This window comes from Pelodiscus sinensis, chromosome 2 (assembly GCF_049634645.1).
Source record: "Pelodiscus sinensis isolate JC-2024 chromosome 2, ASM4963464v1, whole genome shotgun sequence".
NCBI classification, from domain to species: domain Eukaryota; kingdom Metazoa; phylum Chordata; order Testudines; family Trionychidae; genus Pelodiscus; species Pelodiscus sinensis.
This window is the reverse complement of record NC_134712.1, coordinates 219081981-219108619: the sequence shown is the minus strand read 5'-3', so window position 1 is coordinate 219108619 and position 26639 is coordinate 219081981. Positions and strand designations below refer to the sequence as shown.

Sequence of the window (26639 nt, the reverse complement as noted above, 5' to 3'; positions counted from 1 at the left end):
TTCACAGTTCAAACTTTGCTTTCCTAAGCTAATTTCTCTGCTGTGGGAAGAGTCTCCAACAGAAAGGCAGGTGATAAAGTAATGACAGATTATGGCAGTTTTTCAGGGACTTTGTTAGTGATTTTCCAAGTAAATCAGCCCTCAAAAGAAGATACTGGTGAGCATACAGAGTCCCAAACAGCAGTGGAAGAGCAGATTTTTCACCCTTCCTTCACAGCTAAACCTTAAACTTTAAATATTTACTCTCTGTTCTGACATGTAATCTCATTACTTCTGAATATAGACATTGCTGTAATATAGGATTTTTAGAAAGAGTATCAAATCTCTCTTCCTCTCCTTATACAGAATATACATATACTTGGAGTGTGAAAATATTTATTTATAAACATCCTATTTCCTAGTAGCACAGGAAGAATAAGACACAGCTGAAAAGTGAAATGTTAAAATAAAAGAGAGTTTCACTCGGTAAAAGTAAAGTGTGTGTATGCCATGGGGTTCGACTCACTGCCAAGGCACCTCCTGCTGGTCATTCTGGGAATAAGCTCTATCAACCCTTTCCCTTGGGCACCCTATACCCGTGGGCTATATCTACACTGCAGGCTTTTTGCGCAAGAACAATTGTTCTTGCACAAAAACTTGCAGAGAATCTACACTGCATGCATGTTCTTGCACAATTCAATTTACAGTTCAGCATCAGAAAAGAGGGCTTCTCATGGCAGAGTTATTCCTCTCCCCACGAGGAATAAGCCTTTTTTTCCCACAAGAGCTCTTGCGCAAGAAGGCAATGTGGACAGGCAACGTGGATTTCTTGCGCAATAAACTCTTATGCCTAAAATGGCCATCAGAGCTTTCACGCGCAAGAGAGCATCCACACTGCCATGGACGCTCTTGCACAAAAGCACATGGCAGTGTGGATGCGCTCTTGCACAAGAACTTTTGCACAAGAACTCTTGCGCAATACAGTTCTTGAGCAAGAAGCCTGACGTGTAGACGTAGCCATGGTGTCTTGCCACCATCACTTCTATTCCATACTCTGTCCAAACCCATGGCATCCACCATGGGGCACAGCCCTCTGACAGACCCCAGTGCTATTGCCCCTCCTCTCAATCAGCGGAGCAGCAACCCACTATCTTGTCATTCACCTTGGAGGTCCATTACAATCCTTACGCTAGCCCAGCGGTGAGCAACCTGCAGCCCATCAGGGGACTATGTGCAGCCCACATTACATTTTATTTACTGTTGCCCAGGTGTTGAGTTACCAGATTACACTGGTTTCCATCTACATAGGTTTTTTCCCCTGCTGGTATTACTAAAGTGACACACAAAAAGCAAGTGCACATAATGTGAGGTACATGCTAATTGCACACAGTAGTGACTGAGAGCCAAGTGCTCCCTCTGAATCCAATCAAAGGGCTGCTCGAGTTCAGTGGGTATGCCCCAGAAAACTTAAGTATGCAAGTGCAATTAGCAAAACTGCTCTATCCTGAGACACCGTCTTGGTTATGCCAGTCTTGTGGCCCACTGAGATGAGGGGAGCCACTCATGCGGCCCATACACCAGTCAAGATTGCCCGTTGCTGGTCTAGCCTCGTAGTCCAGTGGCAAACTGCAGTCTATTCTGGATACTTCATCACTGGCATGTGTAGGAAGAGAATTAGATGGGGAAATGACCCAGGGACCCTTTAGCAACTGCCTTTCAGTGCCCCTCCTCCAACTCTACCGCTGGCCACATCCCTGCAGCACCCAGCACCTTTACCTCCCACTCCAAGCTCTCTCCTCCCTGGGCCTTGAGCCTGCCATATTTTGCAAGGCCTTTCCTGGTGCTAGCTGTGCAGCCCTCTTGGAAGCCAGCCTCCCCCGTCAGGCTCCATGCAGCACACTCCCACGCCTTGGTCTGCAGCTTCCCTTTTATCAGTCAGCTAATTATATGCAGCTGCACCTGTGGTTGCCTGACACTCAACCACATTAACTGCTACCACAGCTGTGGCTGCCTATCACTCAGCCGCACTAGGGAGGCCAGTGTGGGCAGATACCCAACCACAGTGTACCTCAGCATTTATGGGGTGCTACAGAAACATCAATAGGCAGGACATGGGAAAGCAGTAGGGAGGGGAATGTCTCTTCAGTCCCCTTAACCCAGAAATTCTCTTAGCAGCTCTGACAAAAGGTGACCATAGACAGTGGATAGCATAGGCAGGAGAAGGCTGTGCCCCTCCAAAAAGCCTGGCATGGTCCCATCCATACTCTGCCTCCAGGAACCACCTGCCCACTTCCAGTTTCCTTCCTGGTGTGGCTGAGAGGGTGGGGGGACAGACAGGTTGGGGTCAGTGTGCACATGGTCCTGGAGTAGGGCCATACCACCCAATCAAACATCTGACTCTGGGACCAGCCATGACTAGCACTAGCCTTGCCACCTGACTAGCACTAGCCTTGCCATCCTGCCTGCCCAGCATTTTGAGTCTGGGGGCACTCTGGCTGTAATGATCCAGTCTCCAGGAGGTAAGGGAAGGTGAAAGAGGCAGGGCAGGACCTCAGGAAAAGAGGGAGGGAGCAGGGCTGAACCTTGCCCAATAGCTCATTCACCTGCCACCCATGAAGTTGACGTTTTTTGTTTTGTTGGGGCAATGAAGGAGGACATGGGGGACAAAAGAAAAAGACCCCAAACACATTTGGAAAAGAAATGAGGTAATATAAATGGAATGTCATTTCAGGAGAGAACAAACTGGCAGTGGAGCAGGGGGACAGGATCCTGAGTTTCCTACAGGTTGGATGAATAGGAAACTACCTAGTCTAACTACCAAGCCATTAAGTCAGTCTCTGCTTGCTTGCTTGCTTGCTTGCTCGCTCGCCCTTTCTCTCTGGGTATGTCTACACTAGCTTGTTAGTTCGAGTTAGGTAGGCAAATGAGGGCAACCAGAGTTGCAAATGAAGCCCAGGATTTAATTAGAATCGCTCATTCAAACTACCTACTCCGTGCTGCGTGTAGCCGTGGGCACGGAGTTCGGACTAAGGGGGATTTAAAAATGGCGGCACCTGGGAACATGCAAATGAAGCCCAGGATATTTAAATCCCGGGCTTCATTTGCAACTCCGGTTGCCCTCATTTGCCTACCAAGCTTGAACTAACGAGCTAGTGTAGACATACCCTCTCTCTCTGACCCAAGGACTAATTATTTATCAAAAGTGGAACATCTTAAACAGGAGGGACTGGGAGTCTCAGAATCTCTCACAGTTCAGGGGCCTGCATCCTCTCCTGAGACTTGAGAGATCCCAATTCAAATTCCTTCTTCCCACTGTGGGGAGGGAGAACTTGAAACAGTAAGTCCTCTAACCCCTGGTGTGACAGACCAGTCCGGGTCTGGGCACTGCTGAGGGCATCCGCTCAGGGCAAATTACTCAAATTTGGGGCTCCTTACAGCCCCCACACTGGAGACCTTCCCAAACAGGCTACAAACCAGTCTCACAGAGTACTTCTGCTGCCTGCCTGGCCAGCTAGAAGCCTCACGAGCAAAACCCCTCTGACGCCCCAGCAATATCTGTGCTCTAGATGGCCCCGGGCCTCATACACAGGTGAGGGGTTTTAGAGCCCAATCTCACCTACCCCAAACAAGTAGGTGAGAAACCAGCCACAGTTCCCAGGTCAATTTACCATCTGAATCTTACCCACGAGTTCACTCTAAGCCAATCCTTTAGAATCTAACACCTAAAGGTTTATTACTCAAGAAAGAAAAGCATGAGAGTAAGGTTGTTAAAGTATCATACATTACATGCATCGAATCTCCCAGTTCTCAATGCAGGCTTGTAGCAGAGATGTTATAACTGCTGACTTAAAAGTCGTTGGTGTACATCCTATATCCGAATGGGTCCACAATTCTTCCTGGCTTGTGATTCCCTGCGAGGCCGCATCTGGGGTTAGGAGCAGATCTGAAGACCGAGTTGGAATCGGTCACATGGCCTATTTATCTCCCCTCCTGGCTTCTTCCAAGCTGGAGAAAGTCATGGTCTCTGACCAGGCACCTAGATTCCTTCATAGGTGGGTCTCTGGTATTTGAGAGACCTAGTGTCCCTGGAGCCTTGCTAATTAGCATGTCCATAGGCTGAGCCCATTGCTCAATCACATACAGAGAAACTTCCAGTCTCCATACCGAGTACATATTCATAACTCCACACACAGACATTATACCGCTATATGAAGAGCATATACAGAATCAGTAGAATGTAAGCTTTAATTCGACACCTCACATGGCCCCTTTTGTACCAACTTTTGGGGCAAACACTCCCCCATGGGCACAGCAGTGACCTGGTTGCTTCCCTTAAACACCGGTAACGTGACACGGGGTTACAAGTTAAAAAGAAAATCCTCTGATTTCTTCTTGCAAGAAACACTTTCAGCATCTGGCTCCAAGAGAGGATTCCCAGATAACCCTGCAGACTGAATTTAGGCATCAAATTCTCTCAAAGGGGCAGTGATTGGAATGCATCTCTCTCCTCAGCATCTCCCATTGGCTGCTATAGGCAGGAAGCTGCCTATCAAGATGGCTTTTGAGTATCCCAATCTTAGGTACCTTATCTCCCAGGATTCATTGTATAGAAGCCAGAGCACCACATTCAAGCTTTGTCAATTCCAGTGGCTCCCTATGCACCTACAAGTTAGGTGTTGTATGATGCTGAGTGTCATGATGAGTCTAGCCCTAACAGTCTACAAGGAAGCAATATGAATTTTCAAGATACAATGCATTGTGTTTTAATTAAATTATAAAGATTATGAATGAGCAGGCTTTTGGTATATCACCATATGCAGTAGTATTTCATATTTAAATACTGGCCATCAAAGCATGCTTTTGCAGACGGTTCTAAAATAGTTGCCAAGTATTGTTGATTTGACCAATAAAACATTTGCCAGAATACTGACTACTTTGGGCTTGAACCTCTTCTATTGTGTATCCATCTAAAGCTAACAGGAATTTTCAGTGTTCAAGGAATGCACCTATTTTCTGAACTACTTCTAGTGCTAACAAGTTTAATCTGATACATCACAGTTTTAAAAAAAAAAAATCCCACGAGCTCACTTGCTGCATGGGTTTCCATAAGCCCAACCAAGCTCAATGATCTGCAAGGAATTCAGGCAACATGAGTGGAAGATAGCTCTGTTGTGACTGTAGTATGCAGCCTGCATTGGGGGAGAATGTGAATCCGTACCTCTTTGGGGGAACACTGGGAAGCAGAATTTTCTAGCACACACAATGTGAGCGTCCCTGCTGCTACACTTCTTCTTGAAGAGTAGTATGCCCATCCCCCCCACTCCACACACAGAGACACAAGCTGATCTCACTGTGCTGGAATGGAGGACAAACACAAAAAGATGAATCTCCTCACTTTTCCCTTGAGGGCACTACATGCGGAGAGTAGAAGGACCAACCTGGGGCTTCCTAGAACACAAAGGGCAAACTCCTGGCTCCATTGGCATCAATGACAAAATCTTCAGGGTATTTCTGCACAGCAAAGAAAACTTTGGGGCTGACCCATGCCATCTGACTCAGGCTTGGGGACGGACTGCAGCCCAGGCTTGGGGACGGGCTGCAGCCCAGGCTTGGGGACGGGCTGCAGCCCAGGCTTGGGGACCTTCCCACCTTGCAGAGTCCTGGAGGCCAAGCTCCACCCTGTGCCTAGACATCTAACCAGAAGTGAAACAGCCCTGAAGACCCAGCCCTGAGCACCCAAATTGGCTCTCAAGAGCCAGCTATTAGTGGCCAGTTACTGTGTAGACATAGGCTCATTGACCTCACTGGGGCCAGGATTTCATTGAGGGACTTTGAATGAACACAGGGTCACACAAGGAGAGTGAAGTGAGAAATTTGTGATCTCACTCACATATATGCACCCACAAAATGATCAGGCATATGCTGTCCCAGAGAGGAAGAGAAATGTGTATAAGAGGGATAGGCATGGGGTATACTAGGCATATTCAGGAAGGGTCCTAACTCCCTACCATAAAAAAAATCTGACACTACTCCCTTTCTGAATAGCAGGCATATCTGGCTGGCTGACAAGGCATGACAAGGCATATTTTTACTGCCAACAGTCAAATACACACACCTGAAAATCCAGATTATAGTGTATATTAGGAGTTGAGATACTGCATCTTGAAGAAATATTTGGATTTGTCCAGTTTCCCTTTCTGGCTATGCACTAAGCTCCAGTTATTTATTGTACACTGCATGCCATCGTGGGCTCAACACCATACAAAATTTGAAGATACAGTACCTGTCCCTAAGAGTTAATCCTCTAAATCAAATAGAGAACACACTCCAAACATGATCATTTCCCACATAATCCACCACAATGGAAAAGCCTATACATTCACATTTCAGTTAAAAAATATTCACAGAATCTCTGAGAGGGAAGTGAAAGGAGTTCTGAGCTCCCTAAAAGGGAAGGAGAATCTAATGCAGCTGTCCTAGCTATATACCTCTGTGAAACCTGCCTCCAAGCCTGCAGATACTTGTCATTTATTTCGTTGTAGATCATTGGAGGGGTGGGCATTTTGTATTATATTCAACTCTAGTGTGCATAAGCACAATTCCCATGAAAGTGTTTAGGTCAGTTCTGGGTGATTTAATTAGTGAGGCTAGCTACACAACTTGCCCACATGTTCACAACACACAAATGGGCAGGAAGTGAAAGTGAGGAAGTAACTTGCACCTACATGGCATTCGGTAGGTCACTCATATAGAAAGAGGAAAGAAGTAGACTGGCATACTTGTGCAGCCTACAGATGGACAATACAAGATAAAGAAAGGGCACCGTCTTGTGCATGCTTCTATATTCTGAACTAGTGTAGCTCAAAAATAGCTTTTTAGCCTCCCTGGTAGAGCTACCTATGGCTCAAAGAATCCAGCTGAGTCTCAAGTTATAGTAAAATGGAGGCACCAACACACCTCAAGTCTGGTATAACAAACAGCTATTGACAGCTAATGTGCAGCATTTGGCACATACTCTAGTTAGATATAAACTTTTCAGCTCACTCTCTGAGTAGGAAGCCACCTCTCCCAGATAATGTTTGGACTGGAAGGGCCTACATTTTCCTGAAACAGGTCAGCCCATTTCTAATTCTGGAAGACCTGGTATTTACAGTGAATGATAGTGTGTTCCTGGCAAAGTACACTGAAAGGTGTGACTGAAGTTGAAGTGGCTCTTGACTTTTGACAGTCAACAGGAAAATGGAAAGGTCTGTATAATAAAAATCATACACAGATCTAAAGGCACTTTTTTATTACATGCCTACACCTATATCTCTGAGAGACCATCTAGAGAAACTACATGGATGATTTACTATTAATCACTTTGCTTTACATTATAATATAACATTCAGTCAACAGCAATATGCATTAGTCAGGTTTGCATATTAAGTACATAGTTCATATTAAAAATAACTCTATGTTAGAAGAACATTAAATATTGAAAAATCAGGATCCGTCAAAGTTAGCTGCCTTGTTTGTGCCAGGTAGGTTGATTATTGGTTTCTCTGAATGCTCTTTCTGGGTTTAGTTTGGCACATAATTTTTTACTTAATGTGGATATCATAAATGCTAACAAGGTTTTTGAAAGAAATATTTCTGTAAATTGAAAAAAAAAATCAAAGCATTGGTTTCCATTACCAGAAATATCTGAGCAATCATGAGCCCCTTTAACATCCCATTAGACAGAGATGTCCATTTTGAACTAATTCAACCTATTTATCCACTATGCTAGGATCTTTAAAAAAAATATGGAGTTTCCAACATCCCATCACCCCTTTCTGCCAAGAGAGGAGCATGACTTTTTTTTAAAAAAAATGTTGGTTTTAAATGCTTATAAATGCACCATAGTCATTGAAATGCTTCTACAATCTAGTCTAGTTTCTTACTTCTCAGAATCCGGTTGTAGCTGGCCTGTACAAGAAAGAAAGAACCAGGAAGGCTTCACTCTGCATCCCCCCTCCCACTTCTGTTTTCCTCTCTGCTGTGCAGTTTTTGTACCCTAACTGGGATTTTAAAGCTACTATAGAAGAAGTTACTTACTTTGATGGTAACTATGGTTCTTTCAAATGTTATTCCCATGGGTGCTCCACATTAGGTGTCAGTGTGCCCCTGCGCTGGCTCATCAGAGAATTTCTTAGCAGGATCTGGACGCGCCATGCATGCACAGCAGCTGCCTCATGCACCGTTCTCCTGTTGTCTGTGTGCGCAGCATGATCCCTCCCCCCCTCGGTTCCTTTTCTACTGTGGAATCAAGACTGCAGTCTCCAAAGAAGAGGAGGGGGGAGGGTAATGGAGCACCCATGAAGAGACACATCTCAAAGAACTATCATTACTGTCAAGGTAAGTAACTTCTTCTAATGATGTCTCCATGAGTGTGCTGCATTAGGTGACTATAGAGCAGTGCCCTATTGGAGGAGAGTTTTGGAGGAATGTCCAATGGCAGTAATAGGGAATCTCTAGCATAGGTACATTTACTAGGAAAGTTGTGGACATGTCAATGGTTCTGGTGGATCGTGAAGTCCCTCAAACTGGAGATTGTTTTGTATGGAGTATAACACAACTGTGTGCAGGATATCTATCTGGAAATTCATTGTGACATCACTGATTGGCCTTTGGAGTACTCTACGATGGAAAGAAAGAGCTTAGGAGATTTGCAGAAGGGTTCTCTCCAGACAGAAATCCAGGACCCTTCTGATGTCTAGTTTATGTAGGAAAGTTTCTAATGAGTCTTTTTGAGGTTTAGGGAAGAAGGTAGGTAGGTGTATCGAGTCATTGTTATGGAAAGTAGAAACTACTTTTTGGTAAGAATTTGGGGTAGGGTCATAAGATGACCTTATCATTCATAAAGATAGTGAAGGGAGGGTCTGCCATGAGAGGAGCTATTTTTCCCACTCTCACTGATTTTATTGAGACAAGGAGAGAGACCTTCTCTGACATATGGAGGAGGGAACTTGAAGCAAGAGGTTTGAATGGTGGTCTTGTGAGAGCTTTTAGGACCAGATTTAGGTCCCAAACTGGTGCTGTTTGTAAGATAATTAGGTTTATGTTGGGCAGGCCAATTAGGAGGTGTTTAGTTATAGGATGAGAGAATATAGAAAACCCATCTCTTGATCCATGAAACATGGTAATGGTGGCAAGATGAACTTTTATAGAGGTCAGTGATGAGCCCATTTTTTTTATATCCAGGAGGAAGTTGAGAATGGATGGTAAATTAGACACAGACAGTACAGTAGTCTGTCTGTGCTTATACCAGTTGGAGAAATGTGTCCATTTGTGTAGGTAAGTGTTTCTGGTGGAAGGTCATCGACTGTTCAGAAGAATCTCTCTCACCCATTTGGGGCAGGCGTGTTTGGCATAATGGCACCATGGAGTAGCTAGGCCTTGAGATGCAAAGTGCTAGGATTGGGGTGAATCATCTGACCTTGTTGCTGGAAAAGTAGGTCTGGATGGTTATGGAGGGGATGAAGATTGCACAGTGAGAATCGAAGGAGGTAAGGGCAACAGGTTTGTCTGGGCCATGTTAGAACACTAAGAATGATATGGGACCAGTCTTGACAGATCTTGTGGATCACTCGACTGATGAGCAGTAGAAGTGGAAATGTATAAAGGATGTGTGTTAACCATGCCGTCAGGAATGCATCTTTGAGAGATCCCTTCCCCATGCCTGCTCTGGATCAAAAGTGATGACATTGCAGTTCTCCCACATGGCAAATAGATCGATATCAGAAATTCCTGATTTGAGGAAAATTGTTTGAATGACTGCTGGATGTATCTTTCATTCATGTTGCTCTGCAAACAAGTGGCTGAGTCCATCTCCTATCATATTCTGACTGCCTGGTAGGTATGATACTAAGGGTGTTTTTTGCAGTGAACACACAAAATTCCAGAATTTTACAACTACCACACATAGGGAGTGGGATCATGCTCCATCCTGATGATTTATATAATACATGAAGCTGTGGTGGTCTGAAGATGTGTATCATTCGATTCTGGATGACAGGGAGGAAGCGTTTGCAGGCATTGTGTAGTTCTAGTATGTTGATATGGAGCTGAGCTGATGGGGTGCATTTGCCTTGCACTGTTAGAAGCCTGAGAGAGGCTCTCCACCAAAGGAGGGAGGCATCTGTGGTGAGGGCATGAGATGGTGGTTCTTGATGGAAGGAGATGCCTTGCATGATATTGCTTGGCTCCACCACCATGCCAGAAATGAGAACATGCAGTGAAAGTGAGATTCTCCTGTTGAGTGTGTCTTGGGATGGAATAAACACTGTGGAGAGCCATCCCTGCAGGCAACGCACATGGAGTTGGGAGCACCTGACCATGTATGTGGTAGCAGCCATGTGCCCCAAGATTTGGAGGCAAGTTGTGACATTGGTGAAAGTACTGAACTTGATCACAGAAATAAGAGCTCCCAGTGCTATGAATCTGTGTCATGGTAGCATGGCTATTGCCGATACTGTGCCCAGATAAGGTCCTATAAACTCGAGCAGCTGGAAGGGAACAACTGTTGATTTTAGGTAATTTATCTGTAAACCCAGAGCACAAAAGAGTGATATGATGGTGTGCAGCATCTGTAGTGTGTCTAGACAAGTAAGTCCTTTGATTAGACATCGTCAAGGTACAGAAAACTTATTACTCACAGACACTGAAGATGTGCTGGGACAACCTCCAAAGTCTTTGAGAAGACTCTCAGGGCTGTGGAAAGGTTGAAAGGGAAGATGCCATATTGGTAGTGACCATTGCCAAGCATGAATCAAAGAAATTGCCTGTGGGCGAGGTGGATATTAATGTAAAAATAGGCTTCTTGCAGGTTGAGGGCTGAGAACTAATAGCCCGTGGCCAGTACCAGAATACTGGTATAAAGGGTAACCATCTTGAAACTGTGGTTTTGAACAAACTTGTTGAGATTTCTGAAGTCTAAAATGGGTCTCCAGCCCCTGGTCTTCTTTTTGGTGAAGAAATAGTTGGAATAAAATCCTCTGCCATGGTATTAGACCTGACTTGGAGGAGGTGCTGTACCTCTAGGTGTAGAAGACTCTCTTGGGAGGGGTTCCTGAAGAGGGACAGAGGTGGGGGATAGCTAGGAGGTAGCTTGATGAATGGGATTAGATACTCGGACTGGATGATTTCTAAAACCCATCAGTGAGACATGATGCTTGCCCGAGAATGGAAAAACAGGCACAGGTGGTAAGGGTGGTGGTTTTGGAATTGGCATTGGTGTAGGGATGCTCAGATCCTAGATCAATGCTTCAAAAGCTTTATTTGGATGTGGATAGTCGGTTCGTCGTGGATGGAGTCTGTTCAACAGTGACATTGGTAGAGCTGTCCTGAGCAGAATTCAAACAGCTTGTGTTGGGACCTGAAGTTTGAATAGTGAGATCTATGGTATGGTGTGTAGCATTTACATTTATTGGGTGGAGTGTAAATGCCCAAGGTTCTCAGGGTCAGTCGGGAGTCCTTCATTGTACTGAGAACCTCATCTGTTTTATTTGCAGACAGGTGTGATTTATTGTAGGGGAGATCCTCCACCTTCATTTGCAAGTCTTTCGGGATCTCCAAGGCTTGTAGCCATGAAGGTCATCTCATGACAATTGCAGTGGCAGTTGTATAGGCTGCCATATTGGCAACATCCATCACTGCTTGCAATGCTGTGCAGGCTATGGTTTGGCTTCATCCATGATGGCTTTGAGTTGAGGCCTTTTGTGCTCAGGGAAGTGCTCTGAGAGATCCTGTAATTTGGCATAATTTGAATGATCATAACTAGCAAGGAGGGCTGAAAAATTTGCTACTCTGAGCTGTAGAGTAGCTGATGAATAGACTTTACAATCTAAAAAAGCTAATCACTTATGGTCTTTCTTCTGTAGTGTAGAAAGGAACTGCGGTAATTTGACTCTGTACAACATCTACCACCAATGAATTAGGGGAAAGGTGGGAGAAGAGAAAGTCCATATCCTTTGTGGGTACAAAATATTTCCTGTCAGCCCTTTTATTTGTGGGAGGCACTGATGCAGGGGTCTACCAGATGGTATCTGCCAGTTCTAGGATAGCCTTATCCATTGGAAGGGCAATTTTAGTCATGGCAAAGGGTTGCAAGATTTTCATCAGTTTATGTTGTTTCTCTTGTAAATTGATGTCTTGATACAAGACCACCTTCTTAAAAAGTTCTTGAAATTGTTTAATATTGTCTGTTCAAGTTGATGTTTGTGGAATCACCACCTCATCAGGGAATGAGGAGGAACTGTGGAGAGGTGATTGATCCTCCAATTTGGCGGAGTCAACCTCTTCTACTTCTGTGGCTTCATTATCCAGCACCTCCAATGTTATGCAAGGCAGAGATGTCCTGGATGCTGACTGGGCTGAGGTGGTAGGGGTGGTACGATGGCAGCTATATAGAGACCACGTCTGCCAGGATGGCCATTGCCCAGGATAAGGGGGTGGAGGGTATGGCCTTGAATGAGGATACTAGTGGTAAAGTTGTGGACTACATGACAATCTGAATGGTGGTTGATCCCATATAGACCTGCACTTTGCGGGCAAGGAGCACTGAAGAAAAACACTTTGTTGGTCATCTTGCTCTGCTTTCACAACCATGAGTGGAAAAGGCAGAATATCTTGGTGAGGATAGTGTGGTGCTGATAGGAGAGTGGTAGGTGCTGTGTAAGGGAATATGCCCCACCATGGATGATTGTGTCTCTGAGTAGTATAAAAAACGTGTTAGAGTGAACGATTGGTTAGGTGTGGAATATTTTGGTGACGGTCTTTGGCGATCAGTGCCAGTGAATGATCAGTCATCAGTGCCGACAAGTGACTTGAAGCCATTGGGGGTGCCAGAGGAAGTGGCATGTCCATGCGGGTGGTTTTCGTTACCAGAGGTTGAGTCGAGGCCGTCTGTGCCATGTGCTGCAGTTCCCTCACTTTTAGTGCCGATGAGGATGGTTTCCATATTGGCTCCGATAGAGCCTTTTTCAGTATTGGTGATTTGCGGACCAGTGGTCCCAGGTTTGTCACTGGTGCTAGCTCTGGACAAGGTAAGCACCAAGGGTAATGATCTGGCCGGCAACCTATTCATTTTCCAAGAGTGCTTGCCAGAGCTGGAGGAGTCTCGCCTTTTAGATGTATTGTAGGGCTGAGCCTTGTCTTTTCCTCTGTTTGTAGGAGCCTCCTCAGTGACTAGTTTGAGAGACTTCTCCAGAAGGAAAGACTGGAGACGAAGCTCTCTGTCTCATCAAGCCCACACCATCATGTTGCTGAAGTGGAAGCATTTGGCAAGAATATGTTGCGTCCCCAGGCATCGTGTACAGGAGAAATGGCCTTCCGACAGTGGCATGGCCTCTCTGCATGTGTTGCACCTCTTAAATCCCAATGATCCGGGTATTATTGTGATGGAATGCAAAGTGTGTGTCTCTGTCTCTGTCTCTCTCTCTCTCTCTCTCTCTGTCTCTCTGTCTCTCTCTCTCATATATATATATATATATATATATATATATATATGAGGAAACTGAGGATAGACTGGGGCAGGATGGTGAAGGATAATAGGAATTACATATTTGTATTTCAGGAGGAGAAATGCTGGACTGCTAAGGGCTCTGACTGTTGCAGGAGATGGCAGAGAAGGAACTGAGTGGGGGATCACGCAACTTGCAGCCAACAGACAAATGGTGCACTAGGCGGCTGTGCATGCATGTCGCATCCAAATCCTGCTAAGAAAATTCCTCAATCAGCAGGCCCTGGGGTACACTGACGCCTAATGTAGAGCACCCACAGGGACATCACTCAAAGACAACCATGGAGTTATTAGAATTGCTCCATGCAGTAAATGTGTCAGTGCTTTAGTACATCATCTATAAACTTTAAAGTTACAGCTTTGTATGAACTGTGTTTGTATGCTTAGACGTCAATAATAAGTTACCTTATAGTATTATCAGTGCCTGTAAGATTACTTTACAGATAACTTGTATCTGAGGATCAAATGTCAAATGTTAGTGAGTATTAGGATGCAACAGAAATAGAACAGATTATAACATTGAAATTAATGGAACACCATTATATACATCAACAATGCTCCCTTGTTGTGAATATTTTGCTCAATTCTGGTCACCCAAATGGGGAAAAAATAGAGCATTAGTACAAACAGTTAAAAGATCAGACAAATGAATAAATGCATGAACATATTTCCATACCAGAAAATAATGCAAAAGCAGTTTAAAAAGGAAATGGGAAAGGGGACATGAAATATGGCTGTAAAATAATGACTGGTATAGAGTAGATTATTCAGGCACTCTTATTTGCCCTCTCATAATAAGGTAATAAGATGACTATCAAAGAAATAAAGGCAGCACACTTAAAATATATTTCTTTTGTCAGTTTTAACTTGGAGAATAATCACTGGAACCCATTGCCATAAGGTATCAGAGGCCAAGAGTGTTTAGAACTCAAAAGAACAAATGGCTATGTAAATGAGGCCATCCACAATTGCACCAAAAGTATAAGACAATGTGTAAAGGTAGATACTCTTGCCTTCCAGGGTATAAAGCCAGCCTCTTATTGAGAGGATTAAAGAAGACATTTCCCCATGCAATTTTCCTACAGCTGCCAGTTTCAGGGTTTTTTCCTCACATTCCTCTGAAGTACTTGGTACTTGGCAACATCAGAGACAGGATAGCAGACACCTAACTGGACAACAGATCTGCTCCTGTATAGCAATTTGTATGTTGCTGTGGGATAGGAAAATGCCTGAAAAATGTATAAGTAAAAAAATAATTGGCTATGTACGAAAACCAGAAGGAACATTGCAATGCCTATTTCATATGTAAAACAAAAATCTCTGGCAGCAACTTCATGCTCATGATGAGCAGCTGTTTAACAATCCATTGTATCTACGTGTGATAGATGACATTTACTTGGGTTAGGAAACAGATTTCACTTTCATCTCTCAAGGGATTGTATTAAACAATACTAAGAAAACTATTTTGAAAAAGGAAAAACCTTGCTTTCATTATAGGTGTTTAAATTAAATACCAGCAATGCGAAGACTTTTCACTGTATTTGAAGCACAGACAAGTGTATTAGTATGGGGGGATTCTGTGCAAAAAAAAAAAAAAAAAAAAATCAAAATTCTGCAAAACTTTGCATACTGTGTCAAAATAATGAAATATAATCACACTAGTTTCAATTATTTGGTCATTTATTTAAACTATACTACAGAAAAAAAGTTGCAATATGTATTCAGCATTTCCTAAAGATATGAAAGTTAAGTTTCAAACACTTGTTAATCAATACCCTGTATGCCATTTATAATCCTGGACTTTTGTTTAAATTACATTACGGAACACCAAACAGCAAGAAGTAGAAGGTCATTTTAAATTGCACAGACATTTATGAATGAAAGCCATAATATTATCCTCAACCTGGCAGAGTACTTTGGAAAGTGCTTGGTTCTTGTTGCCTTGACATTTTTTGACTGATTGGTCAATGTTTTAATTGCCTGTAAGGTGGTTGTTGTTTTTTTAAACAGGTAAGTAAAATAAATCCTGATCTGTAATCTATCTGCATTGTGCCACATTGGCACAGGAAAAAAAAAATGAGAACGCGCACATTGATCTTCCTAGCTAAGGAGTCTCTTACTGGCATAGTCTCATTTACACCACTCTGGCAATATAGGGACCTTATATTTTTCAGTTTTTATGCTTCTAGGGTAACTGACTGAATGCAAGAACAATAGTTATGAACAGGAAAATTAACAACCTTATTATCCAGTCAGGTACATTTCTGCTTCTAGACTGCCTCAAAAGCCCTACCCTTCCACTGTAGTGAGTTTCAGTCTTGAGAGAGAGACAGACAGACAGACTTGGTCCCTCTCTCTCTCACTCATTGGCATACATGTATGCCCAATCCCCCTACCTTGACTAATCAGTCATGCCTAAAGAGGTTGTGGAATCTCCATCACTGGAGATACTTAAGAACAGATTGGACAGACACCTGTCAGGGATGATCTAGATGGTGTTTGGTCCTGCTGTGAGGGCAGGGGATTGGACTTGATGACCTCTCGAGGTCCCTTCCAGTCCTAGTATTCTGTGATTCTATGCAAGCACATGTGTCCAGCCCCCGCTTCTCTGTCTCTGAAGCTGTTCCAGACACACATTGCCTGGACTGTAGGGGTAAGAGATGCATGTCCCCTGACAGATTTTTTTTCTTCATGGGGCACAGAAAAATGTGGGATATATGAATTTTGTGCCCCTGCGGGGACACAAAATACTGTCAGGAGTATTTTTGAGGAAAATGGTGTCTCAGGTTTCAGTGGAATTCATTTACCATTGCAGTTACATCAGCTTAACAGATAATGCCAGATTAAGTGTCTTACTTAGAGAACCCCGGAACACTCAGCTCAAAACTGGCTGGAAATTTTGTGACAGAACATTTCTCTTGGAAAATATGGATTTGATTAAATGCAGGAATGTACTCACTGACATTTGTCAGCTAAATATTATTGAAATGTTTCATTTTGATAAGGTCATTTCAGAATTTTCAAAACAAGATTTTTGTGAAATGTCATTTCACGTGAAATTTTGAATTTTCAAACTTTCATTACAATTTGGAACAATAAACATTCAAAATGTTGGAATTTCCTGCAGAACAGAAATTCTGAATTTCAATCATTTTTTCTCTCTATCTCTACTTCTCTATAATCTGTATCATTTTAAATGCATGAAATATCCACAAACAGCAGTTTCTACATAGCCAACATTGGCTATCATTAATTTATAGTGGATGAGATGATTTTTTGAAGAAAATGCAGATTTGGAAAGACCAAAACATATTGCAAGTTAATGTAGATTTTTCTGAATTGTTTCAGTTGAAATAAAATCTAAAATTCCAAAACCATCAAAACATTTCTTTTTAACATTTTAATTCGTTTTAGTCAAGATTATTTTTCTTTGGAAATTTCCTGTATTTTAAATTTTTTTTAAAGATTCAAAAGCAAATCAAGACATTGTGTTTCAGGTTGAAAAGGAAGTTTAATTCACCTAACTTTTTGATTCTCTATGAATTTCAAAAAATTTAATTTTTGATTCAATGCCAATTTTTTTTAAATCATAATTGCCAGAAGACTATTTGCACAGCTCTAATAGCTAATTTGCCTTTTTTATTTTTGTTTTGCCTATTATATAAATGCATTGCATTTGTTGCTGCTCAAGAGTCACTAGGAATTGAAGGTGACCAGAACTTCCCAGGAAACGCTCACTACCTTCCCAGGGTCAGATCTACAATTTGTATGAGCTTCATTCCTAACTACTTGTTGAATGGTAAACCCATCTTAGGCCTGGTCTTAGGCCTGGTCTACACTGGAAAATTAAAAGCTTCAGAGGGGTAGCTGAGTTAGTCTGTAACAGGAAAAACTTAAAAAACAAAAAATAGACTAACAAAACATATAGATGATATCAAGAGCTTTATAAAATGAGGTTTAAGGGTAATTTCAAAAGAAGGGTTTTCTTTCGAAATAACCGCATCTAGACTGCATTTTTTTTCCAGAATAGGGTATTTCAAAATAGCACCCGGACACGATTATGCAGATGAAGCATGGGAAATTCATATTTGCACTTCATTTGAAATTTCACTCAGCTGCATTTGCATTCCTCTCTCGAATGAGGAATGCAGTGTAGACATACCCTCAGTTGATGTAACTTATGTCACGTAGGTGGGGGTGGCTTTTCACACCCCTGAGCAACATAACTTACACTGATTTAAGCTATAGTGTAGACAAGCCTGGAGACAAGGTCTGCTGGCAAAGACTGGGAATAAAAGCTGCCAGGTGGGGACTGGGACTTGGAGGTAAAGAGGTATACAGGAAGGGAAAGGATGGCTATGAGCCAGCATGTGTGAGAGATTGAGATTTGATGAGGAGCTGGAGGAGAACTGGGACTGAGAGGAGGTATGATGGCAGATCCAGGAGAAAGGAGGAGGGCAATGAGTTGTTCCTTCACGCACTTGCCCTGGCTCCTGCACAGACTTTTTACTCAAAGGACTGGGTACTGGATTGGGCCAGAATTCATTTATGAACAATTCCGGGAAACCTACCATACCCTTTTCCAAAAATTTATGAAATTTGGAAGAAAAGACATTTTAGGTAAGACATGTGGGGCAAGGTCTCTGTGTTTGGGAGGGTGCAGCTCTGTGCCCTGGAAGGAAGGGGCGAGGCACTGGCCAATCAGCTCTTAGCACTGCCCAGACTGCAGCATGCTCCTCTTCTCCAGCCCTCAAAAATGCACAGAGGAGTGCTCCAGCTGCAATTGAAAGGGGCCTGGGGCTCCAGCCACCACCACTGCTGCAGTAGTAGCTGGAGCCCTGAGTTCCTTTGAATCACAGGGCCCTGGGGCAATTGCCCTCTTTGCCCCCCCTCCCCATCAGCAGGCCTGATTGTACCACAGGCCACCAGATGCCCACTCTCTGATTTGCAGTTTCAACTGAAATGCCCTGGCTTGAATAAACAAAGACTGCCAGTATCATAGGTGCCACTTTTTTTGGGGTGGGGGAAGGAAGGGTGAGCAGTGAAATGGCTAGAGACTCATTCCATCCAGTCTGTACCTGATCAGTGCACAAGGAGAACATAGCCCTCACCACTGTTATTTATTTAGCTGTTTTTCCATCACAAAACTAAATACTTAAAACATTTTCTAAAAGCAAGATGTCAAAACAGAACTAGAACCACAACAGGAATTCCTTGGAAATATTTATAAAAACAACATTCAGAACATACATAAAATCTGAAAGGGAAAATAGTTCAGATGCCTCGGACTTAAGCAAAGAGATGAAAAGCATTTATGCAGCAATCACTCAGTGGGGAGACGCATTTTCCAATATGCAAGCACAGACCACGCACAATTAACGCAAACTGTTAGATCCTAATAAGAGGACACTCACCTAGTCGAAAACATTCTATGGAAGACTGGGGCCAACTTCCCATGGCCGAGGAGTCGATGTAGTAACAGTGACCATGGAAGGGAATCCAAGATCTGCGTATATCAGATGCAGAACGTTTTCCAGGGAGCTGTGGAGGATCAGTAGGGGCTACAACTGATGAGAAACCCTGCTGTATGAAATCAGTAATAGGGTTACCATATTTGAACTTTCAAAAAAGAGGACACTCCTGAGAGGGAACGTATCTGTATCAGAATCTGCCAACTCACATGAATGTGGTATACCGAGTGTGTGTGTGTGTGTGTGTGTGTGTGTGCGCACAAACACACACACACACACCCCAACTCACGTTGCATGAATGCGTTATACTATATAATATACACACACACACTATATAATGTATTCATGCAACGTGAGTTGGTGTGCGTACGCGCGCACACACACACACACACACACACACACACACACACACACACACGGTATACCACATTCATGCAACGTGAGTTGGTAGATACAGCTCTCAGAAGTGTCCTCTTTTTTGACAGTTAAAATATGGTAACCCTAAAGTAAGGGCTTTTTGGATATGTTACTGAAGACACACCTATACTGTACCATAAGCAGCCACTACTAATTTGTGACCAAAAAAGAACCTCAGACATTTTTGTTTCACAAACTAAATTTCTTTGGGCCAGATCTTCTACTCTGCTGCACTGACTTTAACTGAGGCCTGGTATTCACCACTCAGCTAGGTCAATGCAAGGCAGCCTATGCTGACCTAATTAGATCAGTGTTTATACTACAGCCTTGTCCCACAGATGTAAGTGCCGTACTACAGTGACATAGCTCCAACTCCATGAAAGGAGTAGGGTTTACGTCAGTATAGTTAGAGTGATGTAGCGTGTGTCACATATTTTGGTTTATATCAGCTGATGGACCAGTGAAATTGACAACTTGAATTCAGGACTGCTTGAATTCATCACCTCTTCTGTCTATCACTAATTTGTTGAGTATCTTTGGAAATAACCACTTTTTTTTTCCATGGGCAGGAAAGCCATTTCTTGTGCAAACCAATTATTAAAATGATGATATATGGGTATCCTTCTCTAAAAATATAATCAAAGCTTCACTTAGCAGAGAGTAACCTATGATTAAGGAGCCAACTCCACCTGAGATGATAAAAGCAATTCCAGCACAAATTAGTTTCCAATGTATAATATATTCAAATTAATATTTCCTGGGGCACCCCTCAAGATCTTTAAACTTTTGAATTCATCTCCCACCTCTCTCCTTTGACAAATGAACCAAATACTGATTAAGAAAAAAAACATGCTGTTCCTAACTCAATTGCTGCTTTTAAAATGCCTGAGTTTGCAATGACTTCAGCATTGTATTGGCATGGTGAGGCTCTTAAAGAATGAAAATAAAATGTTTCTGCTTTTCACATATTTAGCCTGTCTTTCCTTAGGGGATAACAAAGAACTTAAACAACTTATACTCTAATTACCCCCATTTTTGTGTATGAAAAAAAAGATATAAAAGGTCCACTGACTCTCCCACACAAGAAACTTATGTCAGAGCCTGAAATTAAACTGAGATTGCCTGGTTTCCAGGCTAGTGCCTTAACTAGACCACCCTACTAAAACTACTGAACATTCATTAATCTGCACCATAAAATGCAGAACCATCAACCTCTGACAACCCTTCCTCTTCACCAGATACAGTAATTACTAACATAACACAAGTAATACATCCCCAGAAACACCAAGTTGTTTGAAACACAAAACTGTGGGCAGCATGCAGAAGTGAGGGAGGGATCTGGATAATGCTGCAAAATGCAGAGATTAATGCAATCAGCTCAGCAACTCATCAGCTCCTGAATTGGGCTTCTTACACTACAAATGAGTGCATGCAGAGAATGCAAGCCATGACAGTCTCTGCTGTCAGACAAGCACCTCTGGACTCAAAGTGTTAAACTTACATTTAAAAGGAGCAAATACATAATTATATGTAACAGTCATGATCCCAAACATTGTAGTAATACAATAAATTAGGGAGTTTGGACCATTATTAACAAATACTGTAGTTTTATTTGCTTTTTAATGCACTCTTTAAATGAGATGCATAGTTTTCAAAGATCTACTGTAACACTTTGTGTGTGTGAAAGAGTACTTGTGATTGAGGCCCTGAGAAACATCATGCTTTCACAGAAATGGTAAAATTAGCCCCAGACTGAGATTTTTCCAACATCAGGAAGATGGAAGCTGGCATCTGGGAGCATGCATGCCTGTCTTCTGGTTGGCGTGGTTTGTAAAATGAAGTGAGATCATGTCAAAGTAACAGTTCCAAGCAGAGGATGACACTGCCTCCTATGAAGCTGGCTGCTCAGACCCTGCAAATTGCTGCTTCAACAGGATACCATCATGTGTTATGAGATTCACTAAGCATGGCACCAGAGGCACATGGCTGCCTGCTTCCTCCTCCTCCCTGCTGCTGGAAAAAATGCAGCAGTTGGTGAAGGACTTATCAGCTAAAATCTTGGCACATCCCCAGTGAGACTTCAAAGTGGTTGTGGTGCTGCCTCTATAAAACCAGCAGCTGTGTCTGCAGCAGGTGATCCAGGGTGGCAGGCAGGACCTGTGCAGGCAGAAAGAGGATGGAAAAAGTCTGAAGCTGCTGAAGTAAGCTGCAGCAGTTCACAGTGGCAGATTTTATGCAGAGGAATGCGGCATGAGCTTTTGCTGACTGCATCTCAGGTTCCTAAGGAAAAGGCTCAATGTATGATGCAACTCCCATGCCAGTTTGATCGTGGTAAAAAGAAACTATCTTGAGGAATCTACTTGGGTAGTTGTGGGACTCGAATTCTACATTGTTTATGGCCTTATTTGTGTCTACTGAGTATGTAGCCAAGTGGCCATTTTGGAGGCATTAGGCAGATCATTTGAGTCTAGAATTGGAAAAGGTACAGACAAGGACAACAAAAATGATTAATGATACAGAACAGGAAGGAAGACGGGGACTTGTCAGCATGGAAAAAAAAGACAACCAAGAGAGCAATAAAATCATGAATGAAATGGAGAAAGTGCACCACAAAATGCTATCTACGCCTTCACATAACGAGAACCAGGGACACCCAAAGAAATTAGGAGAGAGTAGGTTTTAAACAAACAAAAGGAAGTACTTCCCACAATGAACAGTCAACCAATGAATCTCGTTGCCAGGAGATGTTGTGAAGACCAACCTATAACTAGGTTTTAAAAAAAGAACTAGATAAGTTCATGGAGGATTGTTCCAGCAATGGCTATTAGCCAAGATAGTCAGAATGGAACCCCATGGTCTGAGAGTCTCTCGCCTCTAATTGCCAGATACTGGGAGCCAATGACAGAGGGTGGAGATCATTTGATTGTCAGTTCTAATCATTACCTCTGAAGTATCTGGCATTGGCCACTGTTGGAAGACAGATTACTGGGTTAGATGGATCAATGGTCTGACCTAATATGAGCTTCAGGGGGTAGCCAACATAGTCTGTTACAGAAAAAAACAACAAATGGTCTGGTAGCACTTTATAGATTAACAAAACATGTAGATGGTATCGTGAGCTTTTGTGGGCAAAACCCAGAGTTACGCATTTGGGATATGAAAACTCAAAATAAAAAGGAGAGGAGAAGGGAAGGGGAGGGGGGAGAGAGAGAAAAAGGGAAGGGGTGGGAGACAGAGCATCATTAAGTATCTGGAGACCTAATATGGTCAGTCTTATGAAGCTAATATCCTTTGTTTTAGCAATACTTAAGGCTACCAATGAGGCATCTCCAAATAGGAAAGGTTCTGTTTTGGCTACAGAGGAGCCTCTGGTGGCCCACCCACAACTTCCTGGTTAGTTTAATCAAAAGCCTAGGCTTACCGGATCTTATCTGAGTCTAGAATTGGAAAAGGTACAGACAAGGACAACAAAAATGATTAATGATACAGAACAGGAAGGAAGACTGGGACTTGTCAGCCTGGAAAAAAAAAAAGACAGCCAAGAGAGCAATAAAATCATGACTGGAATGGAGAAAGTGCACCACAAAATGCTATTTACGCCTTCACATAACGAGAACCAGGGACACCCAAAGAAATTAAGAGGTAGCAGGTTCAACTACTCTTTTACTATTTAACTACTGTTTTACATCCCTAGCTCCAGTCCTTCCCCAGGACTGGCTCTGTGATCCTGATTGCAAAGTGGCTTCCTGACTACTCCCTGGGCAGGCTGCATGGTGGCTGTCCAAAGCTGGAGCTGGGCAGTGGTGCTGCTGCTCATGGGGCTGGGGCCTCCTGGATCTCTCCTGCCTCCACCTTTCTTTTGACTCTCAGAGCTTCCTGCCCCCAACCCTCTGTTTGCCACCCCTGCTCCCTACATGACACTGCCTCACCCGCAGCACCTCACTCCTTGAAAACCCTGGGCTCTGGCAGCAGCTTCCCTCCACCCCAGATGGGGACTCACAGCAAGACCCATGAGGAACAGCCTGGGGCAGTCCCTGCCCTGCACACAGACTGCAAAGCTCACCTTCTCCCCACAAAGTGGGGGGAGGGCACTACGTGAGGAGTCTCTTGGAGAGCAGCACCACTGATGGGTGTCACAGTGGCCCACATCCAAACAAGTGCATGAGAGCTCATTGTTGGTGCACAAGACAAAACTTACTCTGTTCGTGGATGGAAAGTCTTAGAGGGAACACTGCTTGAGAGGTAATCAAGCGCAGTCCCCTGCACTCACAGCAGGACCAAGCATCATCTAGATCAGGAGAAGGCAGTAATTTTTGATGGGGCACTCCAAAATTTTGGAAAGTAGTCGAGTGCCGCACTCTTCCATATTAATGGAGGAGATGCAGAATCTGGGTTGGAGGTTGGATGCAGAGGGGAGCTTGGGCTAAGGTATTGGGGTGCAGGAGGGAGACTGGAGTCTGGGAGGGAGTTTGGGTGAAGGACTTGGCTGTGACCTAGGTCAGGTGACTGGAGTGCAAGGTTTTGGGATGTGACCTAGGGTAGGAGATTGTGATCTGGGGCAGGAGATTGGGGTGTGAAATTTGGGAGCGGGTATGGATGCAAAAAGGGGGACAGAGGGTTTAGGGTTGAGTGGGTTGGAGAAGGGAGGAGCTGGGGTGCCAGAGGCAGGCTCTGGTCAGGAGACTTTCCAGCCAGAAGCCAAACCAGCTTGCCGGCCTGCAGAGCTAAGGCTTGCAGAGTTTAAACCGTTTCCCAGCCAGCCTGCCTGTCTACTTGCCTGGCCACACGTTTTGGTGAATAACTGAGCTGAGGAGAGGAGGCATGGTTCTTCTTGGCTGCCTGTTATTCCAATAAGCAGCTCCCATTGGCTGGTTTCTGGCCAGAAACTGGCCAAAGGGATTGTGCTTAGGGTGGGGTGGCTCCTGAAACTTCTCCCCTCCTCTCCAGTTTTTAAAACAGAAACAGAGCCCAGCAGCCCCTATTCTGCACGGCACGCAGGGTTGCAGGGCAAGCAGAGGAGCCTGCTTGGGGCTCCCCACTGACTATGAGGACCAGATTTGATGGCTTGATGGGCCAGATCTGGCCACAAGCCGTGTTTTCCCAAGCCTGATCTGGATCATCTATGATAGATGTCTGTCTAACCTGCTCTTAAATATTTCCAGTGATGGAAATTCCACAATCACCGTAGGCAATTTATTCTAGTGTTTAACCACCCCGACAGGAAGTTTTTCCCAATAGTCAACCTAAACTTCCCTTGCTGCATTTTAAACCCATTGTTTCTTGCCCTTCTTGCCTCAGAGGTTAAGGAGAATAATTTTTTTCTCTCTTCCTTTAACATTCTTTAGGTACTTGAAAGCTGCAATCATGACTCCTCTTAGTCTTCTCTTTTCCAAACTAAACAAATCCATTTCTTTCAGTCTTCCCTTGTGTTTTCTAGACCTTTAATCATTTTTGAACCTTCTTGACCTTCTCTGATTTCTCCACATTTTTCTTGAAATGTGGTACCCAGAACTGAACACAATACTGTAGTTGAGGCCTAATCAGCTCAGAGTAGAGTGGAAGAATGACTTCTCGGGTCTTGCTCACAGCATTCCTGTTAATACATCCCAGAATCAAGTTTTTTTTATTAGCAATATTGTCACACTGTTGACTCATATTTAGCTTGTGGTCCACTATGATCCCTAGATCCCTTCCTGGAGTACTCCTTCCTAGACAGTCACTTCACTATCATCCTCAAGGTTGGGGGTGGGCAAAAGGGCCTCTGTGGGCTGGATCCGACCTGCCAAACGAGTTGATCCAGCCCACAGAGGCCCTGCCACTGGGGGCGGAGGGAGTGTGAAAAGTCTCCTTCTGGCCCTGCCCACATCCTGCCAGGATTGCATGGTGATGAGAAGCAGCATGTGCTCCTGACAGGGTTGGATGAGACTTGGCACATACCCTCAGCCCCCAAGCTCTGATTAGCCTGGGGGGTGGAGAGCATACAAAGTCTCCTCCCACCTTGCAAGGGGCTCAGTACTTAAAGTCAATCACCAGCTGCTGCTCAGATAAGGTGTGAAGGTCATCCTCAGAGCCAGATGACCAAGAAAGGAGGGGTAATGCAGGTGAACACAGACTCATCAGTATCAGAACCACCATCAGTGCGTACCCATGGTCAAAGATTGGCAGATTGACGACTCTGAAGGTAAAAAGCTGGCACCCTAAAAGACAACTGAGTACAGGATGAGCTTCTCGAGGTCAACATCAAAAGATAACACACTGGACACAGACTGACACAACAAAATCCATAAACTTCAACAGAGGAAGGGATTATAAAAGCAGGGTGCTTGCCATGGAACTTTGGGTTCGTCTTGCCACTAATTCCAGGAGCATCGCGACTGATAGAGCCTGGCTCCCTCTCTGTGATTGATCTGGCCGGCCACTAGATTGATCCAGACTCTGGCCTGGTAACTATAACATTGACTGGCAGGACTCTGTGTGAGTGAGAATGAGAATGAGTGAGAGAGTGTGTGTGTGTGTGTGTGTGTGAGAAAAGCATATGCTAACTGTTGTATTCTCAATAAATGCAGCGTATTGACTTCTCCCCTATAAAAGATCTTGCGTACTTTGTATAGCATAACACAAAGACATCTAATCAGGGTCAGTGGGTGGGGAAGCAGGAAGTGTCCTGGACCTGCCCTTCTGGGGCAGCCTGGGGACCACTTAAAAATTTCTGAAGTGGCCCCCACTCAAAATTTATTGCCCACCCCTACTCAAGGTGCTTCCAATTTAATTGTTTAATAATTTGTTCCAATTTCTTTCTAGGTATCTGAGTAAGACTGTCCTCTTTGCACCTCTTCTTTAAATCTAGGCACTATGCATACCCTTCTCCAGTCCTGTGGGATTGAATACTGAAACAAAATATGCATTACAAATCTGAGCCTTCTTGAGGGCAACTATTATTAAGACTATGATTTAATCAAAGGTGGGTTTAGTAAAAGTCACGGACAGGTCACAGACAAAACACCAAAAAACCCAAGGCCCATGATCTCTTCCTGGCTTATGCCTTACAACTCCCTGGTTGACTGTCACTGGGGAGAAGTCATGGGGGGACCACCCATTGCTCCAGGCTAACGATGTTAAAGAGCAATTATTTGGCTAATTGTGTAGTTGATACAATTTGTATCAACTACATGATTAGTCAATAAGGGGATCACTGCAGAGCCGCAGTGGATGTAGCTCCCAGAGCCAGC

General features: G+C 43.7%; 1 long non-coding RNA gene across 1 annotated transcript in view; it reads left to right on the top strand.

The window, feature by feature from the left end:
- Positions 1-13936, top strand: part of LOC112545194 (uncharacterized) — a 35029-nt gene extending 21093 nt beyond the window's left edge. The window contains exon 3 of the long non-coding RNA XR_012902061.1: positions 13577-13936. This is a non-coding gene — a long non-coding RNA (uncharacterized LOC112545194). The remainder of the gene's footprint in view (positions 1-13576) is intronic.
- Positions 13937-26639: the final 12703 nt, after the last annotated feature.